The sequence below is a fragment of the Suricata suricatta genome, chromosome 4, assembly GCF_006229205.1.
Source record: "Suricata suricatta isolate VVHF042 chromosome 4, meerkat_22Aug2017_6uvM2_HiC, whole genome shotgun sequence".
Lineage (NCBI taxonomy): Eukaryota > Metazoa > Chordata > Mammalia > Carnivora > Herpestidae > Suricata > Suricata suricatta.
The window spans coordinates 135,951,854-135,971,049 of NC_043703.1; the positions used below are offsets into that span (position 1 = coordinate 135,951,854).

The window sequence follows — 19,196 nt, forward strand, 5'->3', positions numbered from 1 at the left end:
TGCATGCTCCCAAAATGAAAACCTAAACACAACTGTATTTACTTTGTAATATCAAATATCACTGTTACCAAGATAAGCTTAGGGGAAAAAAACCCACAAAATATTTATTTCATTTTGTCTGTAAGTATGTAGTCTAAGTTGTCAGGACAATTATTTCACCATCCTCTTTTTCCATAGTGAAGATCAGGGTATGACTGCCTGAGTCATCTTCCAGTATTACATAGATTCCAGAAAAATCAGAACAAGGACACTGAAACAGACAGATTTCCCAGACATCAAAGGTCTGAAGGTAATGGAGTCAGCCAGAAGACTCACCTGCTCTGTCTCCTACACTCTTAACAGTGAGTTCAAAAAATAAGGCATGCTTGGGAATCCACTGTTCTGCCCTCCTCTGGAGCAATAGGGGAAGACAGGATGGAAGTACCTTCTTTCCTGTTTTTGTTCAGAATTACTAATCCTATTCAGGTCTGAGACTTCTAAGTAGGTGTTGAAATCTTTAGGCTTAAAATTAAATAGCTTCCTTATTATATTCTTCCAATAATCAGACCACTTCAGAACTTTCTGTTAGTTTAATATTCAGAACGAAAGCACTGTCCCATCTCCTAGTGTGTTTAGCCACCTATTGCTTAGGCCAGCCTTGAAATAGCGGATTTCCTGAATGGTAGGGTCGAGAAGAAACCACTTAATTGTTTTTCTTACACTGTTACCTTTTTATCTTTCCACAATAGGACTCTTGTAGGAAAGGGAAGGTAGAAAAAGCAAAATGATAGGAAACAGTATGTTAAAGATAATATCATGCTCTGTGTAAGCAATTTAAAACGAGAGACAAGGAAACCCTTGAGTTGAATGTTAACACATAATTTTATGATGATTTTCCGCCCCCAAGCGTTCTCCAATTTTCTTCCATGTTGGTTATATTTCAGTCAGTAGATGCTGTTTGTAGTTTGGGATCCACAGGAAGCTGACCCTGAGAGAGTTGAGCATTCAGGATGTGTCTGAGGGAGTGCCCTTGGGACAACCTCTGAGGCAAGGAGAGGGAGAGACAGGACTGGGCAGGGGAAAAGTTAGCAGAGAAGTGGGTCCTCCCTCCACAGTCTCAGTCAACTCCTCAGGGAGCCCTGGAGCTGAGAGCTGGGTCTGAGCAGTGAGCCAAAATGTCTAGGGCTTTCTACCCCCACCTCAGAGGAGTGACTTGCTGCAAGCAGCTCTCAGCTGCCAAAGGAGCTGACAGCTTGCCGCAGTCTGCCAACGGCACTCCAACAGCTGGAGCAGAGTCCTTCCCTGAAGGGGCATTTAAACAATGGCTCTCTGCATCCCCCACAGATGCAGTCATGTGATGTATCTGGTGCAAATAAGCGAAGCTGATTTTACTAAACCGTTTCTTACACATGTAGGCTTTTCTGACAACTCTCCATAAAACTGCAAGCCTCTGTATATCCCTACCTTCTTTATTCGTATCTTTTCTTGTGCCTTAGACACTAAATATAAAGGGACTTTACATAAAGATACTAAATATAAAGGGACTTCTTCCCTTTTCCTTCACTCATTCTTCTTTTCTCCCTTCTTGCATCCTGGAAACTGTCAGAAATCCCTTGTGTCCACTGTTTTTCCCTGTTGCAGCCTTTCCTTTCTACACCTCTTCCTATGGAAGAAAGTTCATGATTATTATATCCAATCAAATCATTTCAAGCGCTGTTTTTGCTCGTGGAAAACAATCAGTTGTGTATGCAATGATACTACTAGTCACAAGTGGGGTGGTTGTCATCTTTATTATGGCCTAGATTCTGTACTGTGATTTGAACATGTTAAGGTACCAACTGCTATAAAAGATCATATCCCTGAAGTTGCCATGGTAGGATTTTCATACTGTTTTAGTCTCACCATTGGACTAAAGAAGCCATGACCACAAAGTTTTGTTAAAGCAATAGTTCTCAGGTGCCTGGATGGCTTAGTGGGTTAAACATCTGCCTCTTCGTTTTAGCCCAAGTCATGATCGCACTGTTTCATGATTTTGAGTCCCGCGTTGGGCTCTGTGCTGGCAGAGCCTGCTTGGGATTCTCTCTCCTTCTCTCTCTGCCCCTCCTCTGCTCACACTGTCTATGTCTCTCTCAAATAAAAGAACTTATATTATTAAAAAATTTTTTTATATTTATTTATTTTGAGAGACAGAGAGAGATAGCACAAATGGGGAAGAGCCAGAGAGAGAAAGAGACACAGAATCCGAAGCAGGCTCCAGGCTCTGAGCTGTCAGCACAGAGCCCAACGTGGGGCTTGAACTCACAAATTGTGAGATCATGACCTGAGCCAAAGTTGGATGCTCAACTGACTGAGCCACCCAGGTGCCCCCTAAAAATATATATTTTAAAAAATAAAAATAAGTAGTTCTCAAAATGGGACCAATGGACCCCTGGGGATTCTTTAATACCCTTTTGAATGATCAAATCAATATTTGTTTTTTTTAAAACAAATTTTTTTTAATGTTTTTTATTTATTTTTTGAGAGACAGAGAGAGACAGCATGAGCAGGGGAGGGTCAGAGAAAGAGATACAGAATCCGAAGCAGGCTCCAGGCTCTGAGCTAGCTGTCAGCACAGAGCCCGATGTGGGGCTCGAACCCACGAACCATGAGATCATGACCTGAGCTGTGCTTAACTGACAGAGCCACCCAGGCACCCCTCAAATCAATATTTGTAATAATACTAAAGGAAAATTAGCCTATTTTACTATATTAACTCTACACTGATGATGCAAAACTGCTGGTAGCTTAGCATTTCTCAAGACGGCACTAAACTGTACTAATGAAAAAAAACCTGTTTACTTCAAAGTCATATTATTCACTGCTGCACAATAAAAAAAAAAATAAAGGAAAAGAACAGACAAAAGAAAACAAAAGAGCCAATCTCACTTAAGAATATCACAATGAAGGGGCACCTGGGTGGCTCAGTCAGTTAAGTGTCCAACTTCAGCTCAGGTCACGACCTCACAATTCACAACTTTGAGCCCCTCATGGGCTATGTGCTGACAGCTCAGAGCCTGGAGCTGCTTCAGATTCTGTCTCCCTTTCCCTGCCCCTCCCCCACTCACTCTGTGTGTGTGTGTGTGTGTGTGTGTGTGTGTGTGTGTGTGTATCTCAAAAATAAACATTAAAAAAATAAAAAATAAAAAATATCTCAATGAAGCCATACAAATTGAGGTTATTATGAAATCTCAACGCTTGAGTTCAGGTCTTTTTTTTTAACAGCTTTATTGAGATACAATTAAAATACATTAAATTATACAAACTCAAAGTATATATTCTGATGAGTTTTAACATATGTTTACACTCATGAAACAATCACCACCATCAAGAAAATGAAAATATCCATCTTTTACCCATTGTTTATTTAAATTGTGTTATTTAGTTTCCAAATACTTGAGGATTTCCATAATAACTTTTTGTTGTTGATTTCAAATGTAATTCCATCATGGCAGGGAACAGACTCGATATGGATGAATCTTTTAAAAATTTTTTGAGAATTGTTTTATAGCACAGAATATGATCCCTCTTGGCAAAAGTTCCTTCTGCACATGAAAAAAATATGTATTCTGCTGTTATTAGGTAGAATGTTCTATATCAACTGGATAAGGTAGTTGATAATGTTCTCTAAATCTTCCAATTAATAACTGGTTTTCTTCTACTTGTTCTATTGATTATGAGGGGCTGCTGCGTAACTCTCTGAATATAATTGTCGATTTGCCTGTTTTAGTTCTATTAATTTTTATAGCATGTATTTCTAAGCTTTCTTGTTTTGTGCATACATATTTAGGATTGCAATATCCTTTTGACAAACTTACCCCTTTATCTTATGGAATAGCCTTCTTTATACTTGGTCATATTCTTTGCTCTGAAACCTACCTCCTTTTTCCTAATATGAATGTAGCCACTCCAACTTTCTTTGATTAGTGTTAGCATGGTCTATCTTTCCCCATCCTTTTAACTTTTATAATAGTTTCTTATTTACATATAAAGTGGGTTTCTTGTAAGCAGCATACAGTGAGGTCTCACTTTTTTTAGCCAATTGGACAATCTCTGACTTTTAAATGGGGATGTTCAGATTATGTATATTTAATGTGATTATTGATATGGTCAGATTTAAGTGTACCACTCTAGAGGCGCCTGGGTGGCTCAGTGGGTTGAACATCCAACTTTGGCTCAGGTCATGATTTTCTGGTTCATGGGTTCAAGCCCCACATCAGGCTCTGTGCTGATGGCTCAGAGCCTGGAGCCTGCTTTGAATTCTGTGTCTCCCTCTCTCTCTCTGCTCCTCCCCTTCCCATGCTCTGTCTGTCTGTCTCTCTCTCTCCAAAACAAACATTAAAAATTTTTTTAAATAAATAAGTAAAATAAATTTACCACTCTATTATTTTTTATTTGTTCCATCTGTTCTTTGTTCACTTTTTACCACTTTTTCTGATTTATCTTGGACTAACATATTTTTTATTATTTCACTTATCTCCTTTGTCAGTTTGTCAGCATACCTTTCTTTTGTTTTTACTGGCTGTTTTTAGATTTATAATATACATCTTTAATGTATTACTGTCTACCATCAAGAATTATTATATATTACATATATATATTACAATATATATATATTGTAAGATTAAGAATCTTATAATAGCATACTTCTATTTTTCATCTTAGTCTTTGTGCTTTAGTTGTCAGATATTTTACTTCTAAATATTAACCTCAAGATACACTGCTATTATCTTTGCATTAAACTACTACCTTTCAAAGAAATTGTTAAAATAAGGTTTTTTAAAGCATTGTTCCTTGACCCACATATTTGCCATTTCTAATACTCTTCTTTCCTTTGTGTAGGTACATATATCCACTCATATTCTCCTTCTGCTTAAAAGACATCTTTAACATTTCTTGTAGTGCAGGTGTGGTGGCAATTTTTGTATGCCAAAAAAAATTTATTTTGCCTTCATTTTTGAAAGACATTTTCACTGAGTGTAGAATGCTATGACTTTTTTTTCTTTCAGTACTTTAAAGATGTTGCTTCAATGTCTTCTTGCTTGCTTTGTTTCTGATGAAAAATTGACTCATCCTAATCTTTGTTCTTCTGTATGTTAATGTGCTTCAGTCTATCTTAAGATTTTCCCTTCATCATAACTTTTAAGCAATTTGATTATGATATTCCTTGGTGGAATTTATGTTCTTGTGCTTGGGTGCACAGAGTTTCTTGGATTAGTGGATTTTAAGTTTTCATCAAATTTGGAAAATGTTTACTATTATTTCTTCATGTACTTTTATCCACCTCCTCCATTGGGGGCTCCAGTTATACACATATTAAATTGTTTGAAGTTTTCCCACAGTTCACCAGTGCTCTGATAATTTTTTTGTCTAGCTAATTTGCATATATAGTTTCCATTTCTGTATCTTCAAGTCCACTTATTTTTTTTGCCATGCTTAGCATGTTATTAATTCCATCCTGTTATTTTTTTTCTTTATCCCAGACATTGTTGTTTTCTCTCTCTAAAGGTTTAAGATTTTTCTTATACCATCCATGCTTCTCCTTAACATGTTCAATCTTTCCTCTACCTTCTTGAACATATGGAATATAGTTATGTTATGACAATGAGTATGTTTTATATTAATTGATTTTGTCTTCATAATGGGTTGTATATTGCTACTTCTTTGTATGCCTGGTCATTTTTTGTTAGATATCAGATGTTGTGAATTTTACCTTTTTTGGGTGCTGAGCATAGTTTTTTTTCTTTTAAATATTCTTGATATTTGAAAGACAGTGGAGTTGGAAACAGTCTGATCCGTTGGAGGCTTGCTTTTAAATTTCGTTAGGCTGGAGCAGAGCAGCTTATAACCTGGGTATAATTTGAGACCCCCAGCTGAAGCAATACTCTCTGGCATTTACTTTTGCCCCTTGGATGTTGGGATTTGTCCACTATGACTAGTGAAAACACGAAAATATTCCTGACTCCATCTGTGTCCTGGGGCTTATTATGCCTGCTCCTTTTTGTTAGTTCTTTCCTCCACCTTGGGTGGTTTCCTCGCCTGCACGTGCTGATCCATACTCAGGTGAAGACTTACGGAGAAGCCCTAAATGATATCTGAAGTACTTTCTCTCTCCTCCACTCTGTCCTGCAAATTCCAGCCATGTTCCCATGTTCTCAACTCTGTTCTTTAATCTCACAGAGACAACCTCGTTTTGTTGGGATTCCTCTTACCAACACTGCATCCTGGAAACTCTTCAAGGAGGAAAGTGGGGAGAGTGCCCAGCTCATTTCACTTCCTTTCCTTCTGCCATCACTGTTCTGTGATGTTTGCTTCCCAATATTGGAACATCATTGTTTGATTTTTGTTTTTCAAGATGGGAGGTGCAAATGCAAATGCAGTACTCCTGCTGCATAATGAAGGACCGCTGTTGTTTCAAACAAAGAGAAGCACTTGAACGATTGCTTGAGATGCATAGTGAAAGATCTGCTTTTTCAGAAAATTCTACTTTCACCGGGAGAATGATAAGTGACTGATAACCTATGATTATTCAGGGTTGGATATTTGGCAGACATCTGTTTAAAAATGAATAGAGCATAGGGGCACCTGGGTGGCTCAGTTGATTGAGCATCTGACTTTGGCTTAGGTCATGATCTCATGGTCTGTGGGTCTGAGCTCTGTCTGGCTACGTGCTGATAACTCAGAGTCTGGAATCTGCTTTGGATTCTTTGTCTCCTTCTCTCTGCCCCTCCCCCTCTCATTCTCTTTCTCTCTCTCCCTCTCTGACTCTCTCCCTCTCTCTCTCAAAAGTAACATTTAAAAAAATGAATAAAGTGTGCTTATGCCTTCAAGGAAACTTACTGGCAATTTGTTTATCACCAATGATAAAACTAGATCTTTCAAATAAAAATTTGAATTTGGAAAACTTGTATATGCTACCATAAGCCTAACAGTTTCCTTATATGTGACAACTTTTCTGACAAAGTCAGCTATTTTAACAAATGTAATTTTTAAATAATATATAATAAAATTTCAACATTTGGAATATCTGTATAACTTAGCGAACCAATATTTTCCAAATGTTCAGTGCCCAATCACAGAGAAAAGATTTAAAGTATAACAGAGACCAATAGATTTTATTTCTTTTAGAACTGCTTTTGCACCTTTATTCTTCATTCAGATATAAGAATATTAAGAATAGCATACACCGTTCAGAATATTATATGTATAAGAAGGATATTATAACCTTAAACCAGTCTAATTTAACTAAAATAATCAAGATCAACAGATTTTAATGTAATGAAATAAAATTGTTTAGTTATGTGGTCTTAAATTCCACTTTACATTACCTTTCATCATGTTTTGATTGAATAACAAAGATTATCCATAATTATCTGAAGAGGTTATTACAGTACTTCTTCCTTTCCAACTATATGTCAGCATGAGGCCAAATTTTCTTCATATCCTTCAACCAGAATAACATATTTCGGCAGATTGAATGCATAAACAAATGCAATTATTTTCTGATAGGTCAGACATTAAAGAAAACTTTTAAATATTCAAAAACGTTGTTCTTTTCACAAAATTATTTTTGTTTTTAAAAACAGCAGTTTTCCATAAAAATGTGTTATTTAACATGTAATGCTTGTGTCGTTTTTTAAGTAAGTCATGATTAAGTATTTATAAAATGCCTGTTTTAATTTTCAATACAGGAGCTATCATTAGATAATTCACACAAGTGAAAGCTATTTGTGGTCCTCAATAATTGTTACTAATGGACAGGAGTCCTGAGACCAAAGTATTTGAGATCTGCTGTATTAAAGCTATTTTACCTGGGAAAGGTCATACATTACGCCAATGGTTCAATGGTTTTAACTTGAGCTGCATAGTGAAATCATGTAGAAAGCTTTTTTTTTTTTTAATCATGCTTGAGTACCACCCCCTACAGCTTTTGATATGATTAGTCTGCTGCGTGGCCTGGACATGAGGTCTCTTTAAAACTTCCCAAATGATTCTAGCAGGGCTAAGAACCATCCATTGCGTTAATCAAACGCTCCGAGAAATACATTAGCAAAAAACATATAATCAGATTAATGATAACATTAATCATCATGATGTGAAAGCCCTGAGGGAAATGGTAATAAAAGAAAAACAATTGGTAAAATGGGACAATCCTAAACAAATCGAGAAGTAGACAAGTTTATATATTTTTTCTATTTTTTATTTTATATAGAGAGAAGGTACAAGCAGGGGAGAGGGGTGAAGGGAGAGAATCTTAAAGAGTTCCATGCTCAGCATGGAGGAGCCCAATGCCGGGCTCCATCCCGCAGCCCTGGGATCATGACCTGAGCTGAAATCAAAAGTTCAACTTCAACCTACTGAGTCACTTAGGTGCTCCTGTGGTAGACAAGTTTAGATCCAATCTTTCACCTTTCCCCTCATTTTTTGCTGTGCACAAGCCTCACACTAAACCTTGCCCTTTGTTCTTGAATTGCCACAGAGACTATCAAGATGTCCACATTACATCCCTGCCCAAATCTGTCCACCCCAGCTTTAAATAATGGAATGAAAAATTAGAATGTTTGCTTCCGCAGTACGGAGTCAGACCTTTGCTGTTCTTTAGAAATCTCAGGAATCCAGATTTCCTGTAAATCTTCCCAGCTCCTTTCACCTTATCAGAGGTCAGGTCAAGGTGGCAATAAAAATCAGGAAAAAAATCTCCTTTCCTCTGGTTTTCTAGTCCTCTCCCTTCCCAGCCCTTTAGAATAACAACTCACTCTCCTCTCTGAGAAGGAGGAGAACGGTCCCCTTGAGCCCTGATTCCTTTCACTGACGCTCATCTTGCCCCCAAACAAAATTCCTCTTACTCCTTTTTAAATTTATCCTGCTTTTTAAAATCGATGTTTCTCTGCAAGCTCTAAAAACCAAAAGCCTCTCAGATTCAAAGAAATGAATTTCCAGTAATTTTAATCTACTCATCAAAAGATGAAGAAGCAAAAAAACCCTGCAGGTCTTTACTACTCACAGAATAGACAGCTCAGATCTGCACGGTACCAACACTGACTGTGTAGCTTCAATTAACCGACTGTTATGAAGAGTATCTATACATACAGTGTATGTTTTTGTATCTTAGCCTGCCCAGGTGCACACAAGTCCAGCTCAACTGTAGGTAGTGCACTTTTATTGTAATCCATGGGCTTTTCCAGTTTCAAATGAGAAAATTTAAGTAGTTATAAAAACAAAATTTTAATATGCTAAGGTAAGCTTGTCCTGAATGTAAAACCAGACACCTTTGAAATTATTTTATTTCCAAGTGTTAAGCAGAATTCTCCTTTTGTATTGCTTTCTCTCCTTTCATCAGATGTCGAATACTATACCTATTAGAAGGTATATTTCCCCTATTAGAAGGGGAAACATGAATTTTTTCCAAAAAAAAAAAAAGACCACAACATAAATTCATACAATCTAAACTCAGGCGCCCCTGAAGTAGACAGGTTTGGATCCAAACCTCCCACACTTCCCTTCACTTTTGGCTCGTGCACAAGCCTTCCACTAAAACACTTTGCACTTTGTTCCTGAAATCACCACAGAGACTATAAAGATGCCCACATTATGTCCCTGCACACATCCGTCCACTCCAGCTTTTAATAATGGAATGAAAAATTAAAAGATTTGCTTCCTCAGTACAGAGTCAGACCTTTGCAAAGACTAAAGCACTAGGTTGTCTTTTGCTTTGGGGTCATTTATGGATTTTCTAAGGTGTTATATTTGATTTATTTATGTTCTAATGATAGGACGTTGTGAGGATTTTCTACTGATCAGGCCGCACTCTCTGTAATCAGAGGTAATTGTAAAAGCACTTCTTCCTTCTGTTTTGTAATCCTGCTGCAGTACTAATCGGGATTGTTATTAAGCCCTTTCTGACTTTTCACAAAAGAACAATAATTCCAAGAGTAATTTTCAAGTCATAAGCAAACAAACAAATCGTTTTTAAGATCCGGTTAGGCCCAGCAGCATCATATGAAATAGAAAGGAGGGCTCTAAAATCTATTTTTACAGGATTCAAAAATAAAATGTTAAGAAAGCAAGTAAATATGATACAAATATACAGAAAATGGCAAGTCATTTTTAAAAAAGCCAAGTTGACAATGCCACCAGAGCTATTAATCATAATGATAAAAACTTGTAACGTAATACCATAACCCAAATTCTGCCTTGGACTACGTATGTTCCTAACTATATCTTAGTTTTTGCTTAAATTTAGGATGAATATATTATGTTTGTTGTATTTATATATCTGAAAACATTAGCAAAGTATTTCAAGTGTTTTAATAATTTTAAAACCGCATGGGCTGTGGTCATAAAGAAAGCCTTTCAACCCTACAGTCTATATATCCACAACACTGTTCAGACCATAATAAATTAGATGAGCTAATTCACCTTCAATTTTAATGTTTGAAAACGCATTTCAAGAGAGCTACCATTAACACGAGGCCAAAAGTAAACCTGACTTTCCCTTTAAAAGGTTAAATTACGGAGCATAGTTTTAGTAAAAGTAATCTTCTCTGTCACTGATCAACCCCTGATTTTTTGTGTGTGGTTCTTACTACATTAAGTCCCATGCCTATTATAGGGAACAATAAAGTTTGAATTTAGAGATTCATAGAAAGGAAAAGAGATTGAATAATTACCTTTCATAATATATTTGCTTAGTCTTCCAAGAAAATCTTTCCAACAGTTTAGCCTTAAGTCTGTCTTACAAATTAGGAAGAAGCAAAGCTGTAACTTTGGAAAGCAGGCTGGGAGGAAATTTTGCAAGCAAAGGAAGTGACCAAAGAAGAATTGTGCATCTTCATCCCACTGTGAGGCAAAATGGTCTTCTTTCAACTCTACTCTTAGATGAGAGAAAATGAACACCAATCAGAAAAGCTGATGGCTGAGACAGGAAATACACGACATTCAGGACCATCCCATAAGCATAGGATATAGTGAAAATTATTATAGGATTTTTAGAGACTAAAAATATGAAGGAAACGTGGGATGGTGGGTGGTGATAGTCTATCCCACATGTCTCTGTGTGTTAGTGTTTCACATATTTATCTTTATTATATTCCGCAGCTAGTTATATAATACTATTATTTTATACGACACACAGATCTTTAGCATATGCTTTCCATGTGTAAAAGGCTTTCTAACGTAATTCTTACAAAAGCAGGGACCTGGAAGCATACTAAATTCTCAGTAAAACATTGAATGTCTGAAAACAAACACCTCATGATTATTCAGAGTAGTGCCTCCCAAAACATATGAGGAAATATTTGACTTATCATAGTGCATGATAGCACAGCCTAACAGATAACAACAGGCAATGATCTTGCTTCGACCCTGCTATCTTTAATGATTGCCCTCTTTCCTTTAGCTTCCATTTTTATTTTTTATTTTAATTTTTTAAATTTTTTAAAAATTTATTTTTGAGAGACAGCGCAAGCAGGCGAGGGTCAGAGAGAGAGGGAGACACAGAACCCGAAGACAGGCTCCAGCCTCTGGGCTAGCTGTCAGCACAGAGCCTGACGCGGGGCCCAAACCCATGAACTGCGAGATCATGACCTGAGCTGAAGTCAGACGCTTAACTGACTGAGCCACCCAGGCACCCCTAGCTTCCATTTTTAATTTATTAACACCATTAGTTCCCAAATGCCAGTTCCATATTAACACTTGTCCATGACTATCCTTAATGAGAAGATTAAGAAAAATCTGTTTTGTCCATAAGGAAACTGTATTTAATACTTATTATTATACTATTCCTTCATATTTGATGTTAAATATTTTTGAATTAATGCAATAGTTGGTGTAAGTTCCTGAGTTAGTCTTGCTCTGTTATTGTTGTTGTTGTTTTTAATTGAGGGAAAATATACATGGCATGAAATCTGCCATCTTCACCAATTTTATAAGTAGAGTTTAGTGGCATTAAGTACATTCACACTGTTGTGCAACCATCACCACCATCCATCCACAGAACTTGTCATCTGGCAGAACTGAAACTCTGAATTCACTGAATAATAACTCTCCACTCACTCTTCCCTCCAGCCCTTGGCAACCACTATTCTACTTTCCTGTCTCTGTGAATTTGACTACTCTACATACCTCACTTAAGGGGGTATTTATGTTTTTGTGACTGGCTTCTTTCACTTAATATAACGTCCTCAAGTTTCATCCATGTTGTAGCATGTGTCAGACTTCCCGTCTGTTTCAAGATCAAACAATATTCCATTACATATTAACCACATTTTGCTTTTCCATGCATCTGTCACTGGGCATTTAGGTTGCTTATGCTGCTGTGAACACGGGTGTACAAATATCTCTTCAAGACTTTTTATTTGTGGGGCCCCTGGGTGACTCAGTCGGTTAAGCGTCCAACTTTGACTCAGGTCATGATCTCTCGGTTCATGGGTTTGAGCCCCGCATCGGGCTCTGTGCTGACAGCTAGCTCAGAGCCTGAAGCCTGTCTTCAAATTCTCCCTCTCTCTCTGACCCTCCCTTGCTCATGCTGTCTCTCTTTCAAAAATAAATAAAACATTAAAAAATTAAAAAAAAAGACTTTTCATTTGTTTTGGTTGTATTCTCTAAAGCAGAGTTTCTGGATCATATGGTAACTCTATTTTTAATTTTTTGAGAAACTGCTATACTGTTTTCCATAGCAGCTGCACCATATTATATTTCCATCAACACTACCCGAGGGTTCCAGTTCCTCCACATCCTTGCCAACACTTGTCATTTTCTGTTCTTTGACAGTAGCCATCCTGATGCGTGTGAGGTAGTACCTCATTATGGTTTCGACTTGCATTTCCCTAATAATTAGTGATATTGCAGTCTTGCTTTATTTTAATGTTCTTAGTTGGTAAAACAAGAAGTTGGCAACGTGGCTAGTCTCTCCAGTTCTTTTTTGTAAATGTCTTGGTCCTTGAAATCTGAACATCTGAGAGCCATCAATGTACTCTCCATCTTGTCATCTTCCATTTACTTCCTCAATTCATCACAGTGCAGCTTTAGCCCCAAACTTCTCCTGACAACTCTGTCACCAGAGTCAACAAATGATTAACTTATCATTGCCAAAAAGAATGGATCTTCTTCTGTCCTTATATAATTAGTGAAAAGCATAGAAGCGCTAGAGTCAAACCTTAGGATGCTGTCTCCTTCAGCATAATGGGACCTCAATAAATGTAATTTCTACTCCTGGTCTTCCTGCAGGATAATTTCATCCCTTCCCATAGTTTTATTCTCCATCTTATGCGCTGACTATCAAATCTCAGTGGATCAGTAGGATGGGGCAAAGCATACTACAAAGAAAATAGGGATGAGTTATATATGGTGCCTGTTTTCAGGAGCTTACAGTTGTTTGTTTGTTTTTATGTTGAGAGAGAAAAAGAGAGAGAGAGAGCACAAGCAGGGGAGAGGAACAGGGAGAAGGAGAAAGAGAATCTCAAGCAGATTCCAGACCCAGTGCAGAGCCCAATGCAGGGCTTGGTCTCACAACCCTGAGATCATGACCTGAGCTGAAATCAAGAGTCAGATGCTTAACCAACTGAGCCACCCAGGTTCCCCAGGACCTTACAGTTTAGTAAGAGAGAGAGAGTGGTATGATAAAATGTCACAGGTGTTACGGACGCAGTTGTCTGGAGCACAAGGAAAGGCATGGTGATTCCCAGTCTGCCTGAAATGGATAGAAAAGACTTCATAGATAGAATTTGAACTGAATAAGTTTTGGTTACCAGGTGGAAAAGGAGGAGACAAGTATCACAGTAGCAAAAATACAGTGGGAAACTGTCAGTAGCTCACCACTGCTTGAGGTGGTAGGTATGCGAGGAATGCGGGGTAAAGTATGAGAAAGCAGGGAGAGGCACGTTAGGCACCATGCTCAAGTGTTTGCCCAATGAATGCATTGGTTAGCTGCTGAGGGGTTTTAGCCAGAAGGAATCATATTAGAAAATATTTAATGTTCTATTTGGTGGCAGAGTAGAGAGTGGGCTAAAGAAAAGATTCAACCAAGGAGGGAAATGCCTTAAAAATCTCTTACGGTCATTTCAGTAAATCAGCTGAGAGTTAATGGAGGCCTGAATTGAGACAATCATAGTGAAAAAGAAGAAGAGGAATACAACACTAGAAACAGGATGGTATGAAATTGGTGGGAGTTGGTCACTAATTGGATTTGAGAACAAAGAAAAAGAAGTCTAGGCTGACCAAGAAGTTTCTGTCTTAGATGACTAAATCGATGGTAATACTGTGCACTAAGATTGGAAATACAGGAAGAAGAAAAGGTTTTGAGGAAAAGATGAGTTTAGTAAGGAACACTTCGAATTCGTGATCTTTCTATGGAACATTCAGGTGGTTATATAGATATAGATAGAGATAGAGATTTGTACATCGGTGGTTGAAGCCACGTGAGGCAAACACAGCAGGTGTCCTGCCCTATCATCCTCCCATTCACTAACCTGTCCACCCAAAGGCTTCCAACTGCAAGCACCTTTGACTCCATCGGGAGCCCACTGGGTAAGCCAGCCAGCTCTGGTGGTCCTGGGCAGTGACTGGTAATGGATATGGAATTTCTTATAGGGGGTGATGAAAATATTCTGAAATTAGACAGTGGTAATATTGCATACCTTTGTGAGTTAGCTCAAAACCACTTTAAAAAGATCAATTTTTATAGTTTGTGAATTATATCTCAATTTTTAAAAGACTGTGTGAGGACTGTCTGGTCCTGTGGCTCAGCCTAACTAAACTATTTGGCTCACAACTGTGCCCCACGTTTCATACCTATGTGCCTTTGCTCACTGTTGCTTTCTCTTGGGATTTTCTTCTTTTTTTTCCCCAGTACCTTCCCCCAGATTTCCAAATCCTACTCCTTCTTCAAAGCCCAGCTAAAATCCTCTTTGTACATATGTTTAGCCTTCCCCAGGTCAGACATGTGCCTTGTATTTCTTTGCCACCTTCTAACCTTTTGTTTTGCCTCCTACTTATTTTTTACTCTTTTCTCTGTATGATAGATTTTGACATACCTTATTATAAACATTTGTCCCCCAAGAACAGCAATTTTTTCACCTATAGATCCTATCCAATGCCCAGCACATAGCAGCCTATCAAAAATGTTTATTGAATAGGGGTGCCTGGGTGGCTCAGTCTATTGAGCCACGGACTTCAGCTCAGGACATGATCTCTAGGTTAGTGGGTTCGACCCCTGCATCAGGCTCTGTGCTGACAGCTCAGAGCCTGGAGCCTGCTTCGGATGCTGTGTCTCCCTCTCTCTGTGTCCCTCCCCTGCTCACGCTCTGTCTGTCTGTCTGTCTGTCTCAAAAATAAACATTTAAAAAATGTTTATTGAATCAATATGTCAAGAACTGTAAATTCTTAAGGGGAAGCTAGGAAAAAAGGCATGCAAGCCAAATTAACCTCCACTAGACTTCAGCTGCACCCTTCATCATCATTTAAGGAACTATGAGTTTAAAGTCTAGGGTTATATAGTCAGAATTCTTTCTGGAGGTACCTGAGATTGTGAAATTTGAGGTGTATGATCCGAGTACAAATTATAGTAAAATGTTCAGCTCAGTATAGTCTGGTTAACTTTATTAAAAACCAGGGTGGCTAAGTGGCCCTGTCGTTAAGTGTTCAAGCGCCACATCGAGCTCTTTGCCTTCAGCATAGAGCCTGCTTCAGATCATCTGTCTCCCCCTCTCTCTGCCCCTCCCCTGCTTGTTCTCTCTCTTCTCTCTCAAAATAAATAAACTTTAATAAGTAAATAAAAACAAAAACAAAACCAACAAACACAAAAATGTTTAGTGATTTTATCCTGGATGAGACACCTGAAGCTATTAGTGGGCAAAGTGATGGCTTCTGGTGCAGTAAGATCTTCCTTTGATGAAGTAAAAAAGGACTTTATTCCATGGTAATAGGGATTCCTGTGTCATTTAAAGTCTCGCCATTATTTTAAATTTCCCTTCACAGACTCAAGCTTATTAACTTTTCTCCCTCTGTGCTGCCAGGAGGAGCTGTGGCATTCTGAAAAGCTCTACCTCTTAAATGCAATAGCTAACATTTATTGAGCATTCACTGTGTGAATTTCTAAGAGCGTCTTCCATGTGTTATGTCATTTAGTTCTTGCACAACTCAGGGGGTAAGGACTGTTATCATCCAAATTAAGTGATGCTGAGTCGGAAGCTCACTGAGTTTGGCGTGCCCACGACCACACGGCTGTTCAGCAGTAGAATGGTGATGTGTTCCTGGGCAGCCCACCTTCGATGCTCACTGCAGGCGTGGCACACTCAAGCTCTCTTCATTCTCCCAACTCCACGGTGCACAGGATTATCTCTCCTCGTTTCACAGGTAAGAACATCATTTCTTAGTGAGATTGAGTGGCATGCACCTGCAACCTGGCAGGGCCTAGGTTGGATAGTGTCTTCTAAGTGCCATCCCAACCCTTTTCTAAGTGGCTTTTTAGGGCCGGTGCAGTTTCCAGGCTGTGAGTGAGGGAGCCCACTTGCCTAACTCCTTTGCTCTGTCCAGTGTTGGTCTGAGAATTAATTTTAGTACTGGCTTCCTACCCAGGTCCGTAGCACCTGTGCTCTCTTTCTCAGTTGGCTTTTAAGATATATTATAACCAGATCACAGTATTTCAAAAGAGAGGTTTTTAATGAATATTTAATTAAAATGAACTCCAAAACCAAATTCATGCATTACTTTATCCTTTTTGGAGAAATATATTTTGCAACCACAAAGATAAACAGGAATTACTGGGGAATGAGCAAGGTGATTGGTTTTTGATTACAAATTATCTGACTATTAAATTTTAGGGACACCATATGATATCCTGGGTGGAGTATATGCAGTAGCTTCTCTTTATAGTTACCCAATTTTTCTAATCCTCCCTTTAGTTGGACAATCCTATCCATGATTCTTGGCTTATATACTATGTTCTAATATTTGTAGATATAAACATGAATATATTTACAGTTTATTTCTACAAATATATTTAGAACATAGCATATAATCAAATAGTAAATTACATAAAGCTAAACATAAGTGCATCTAAAGAAAATGGAGGTGTTATGCATTATATACAGAGAAGGCAATATAAAAAAATGGATGCATGCGACTGGCCTGGAGCTGATGTTCAATAAATGATAAATATTACTAGCCTTTATATGCATGCTCTTCTACAAGTTCAGTAGGGGGAAAGATACATTCCTCCTTCCTATGAAGGGGGAATCCAGGTGGATCTGATACACACTCAGTTAAAGAAATTGTACTTTGTGTCACGCAAAAGATTACAGCTACAAAGATAGTCTTATGCTAGAACGCATTGTTGAAAGATTCATCTAAAGTGGAGGAGACAATTTAGTTTTTAAGAGAAGCAGAACAGTGCAAATGAAAAGAATATTCTCTCTCTCTCTCTCTCTCTCTCTCTCTCTCACACACACACACACACACACACACACACACACACACACACCTCTATATAAAATCAACCTGAATCATTTAGAAAGTTATTTCTAGAAGGAGTAGTAACTTCTGTCCCTTTAAGGACCAGGAGAGAAAATGGAAGTCACTAGTGAGATGGGAATGGCTGTAAACTGCTCCAATGAGGACCTGGGAATCTTGCTGAGAGAGAATATTTGGGGCTGGACTAAAATGTTTGTTGGGAAGTGGAAGGAAGAAAAAGGCAAATTTAGGTAAGAGCATTCTTTAAAAAGAATGTAAACTTAAGTGGATTTACTTTCAATTCTAAAATAAAAGAATAGCAGAGAATAAGACTAACTATAAACTATTAGATCGAATTAGGTAGATACCATTTAGCAGCTTCCAATTCCTGAGAATGTTTCAGAAAGATCTTTCCTAAAAAATAGCTTCAGAGTAGATTAGAGTAAACACAATTTTACTTGTCCCATTTTTAATATAACTTTTTAAAATTCCCAGGTCTTAAGTTTAAATACAGGGACATCCAGTTAACTTTCTTTTCTTTCTATTCTCAAAAGCTGCCTTGGAGCGCTGCCTGGGGATGGATGAATTGTTGACAGTAGCCCTCTAGCTTGTTTCAAAATATTTTACTTAAGTATTTTTGAGACAAAATCTTGAGAGAAGGAGAACTAGGTCGTTTGTGGGACAATAACTGTCAGCCGCTCTCATATTAAATTTACCACATAGTATATTTTCCCTCTAGATCTCATCCCGACACCCATCCTTCTCCCCCACCCCCCATCTCCCCTGGACTTGCAAGTCTAGGTTCGTGATTTCGACTGCACTCTACTTTGATGGTAGGGAACACACTGGAGTTCCATGAGGGACAGGGAGGAATCACAAAACACATGGAAAGTAGCCACTTCGATTTACTCTGCTTAGATGGAGGGCTCTGGATGTTTCTGCCTCCGGTGCGGGACGCCCGGGGCCCCGGCCCCAGGCGGCCGCCTGGAAGGCAGGCCTGAGGGAAGGGAAGGTGGGGAGCAGGGAGAAAAGCTCTCAGGGAGGAAGCTGCTCTCTGCTGTGGACCCCTTAAAAGTCCCCCGTCCAAGTTGCCACCTCTTGGTTCCTTGCCCCCGTCGCCTCCGTCAGAGCGGACGACAAAAGAGCAAAAGGCAATGATGGGTATCAAGCACCGTGTGTAACTGGTTCAGATACACGGTGGCGCCCCGCAGCCCCGCGCCGGTTGAGACACAAGGACCCCCCAGCGCGCAGGGCCAGCCGGAAAGTACTCCGCGGCTCCCGCCGCCGCTGCACAGCGCTCAGGCACAGCGTGACTGACATCCCCGCGCGGAAACTACAGCTCCCGGCAGGCCCCGCGTCGGCCGCGCGCCCCCGCCCCGCACGCCCCCGCCCCCCGCCCCCGGGCCTCAGGACGGGACCGGGACAAGGGCGGGAGGGAGAGGGAGGAAGGGGCGCCAGCGGCGGGCGGGATCCTGCGAGGCGCGTGAAGCCTCGTTGGCGCCTCGTCGGGGACCCAGACGCTGGCGGCCGCGGAGTTTCTCACGACCGGCGGAGCTCTCTCTCAGTAAGTCGTCGCCTCAGGGAGCGCGGATCAGACGCCGAAAAAGTTAGCGCCGCAGCGGCCGCCGCTTTGTTCTCGCGGCCCGTCGGGTGAGGCGGCGGCGGCCCTTCCCCCACCCGCATGCGGCGGCGGCGGGACTCTGGCCCCGCGCGGGTCTGGGCGGCGACCGCCG

At 39.5% G+C, this 19,196-nt stretch overlaps 1 protein-coding gene across 1 annotated transcript in view; it reads left to right on the forward strand.

The window, feature by feature from the left end:
- Nucleotides 1–18,867: 18,867 nt before the first annotated feature.
- The window catches only part of PRKD3 (protein kinase D3), an 82,947-nt gene continuing 82,618 nt past the window's right edge, over nucleotides 18,868–19,196 (forward strand). The window contains exon 1 of the mRNA XM_029937936.1: nucleotides 18,868–19,027. The gene's annotated coding sequence lies outside the window, so the exon portion shown is untranslated. The remainder of the gene's footprint in view (nucleotides 19,028–19,196) is intronic.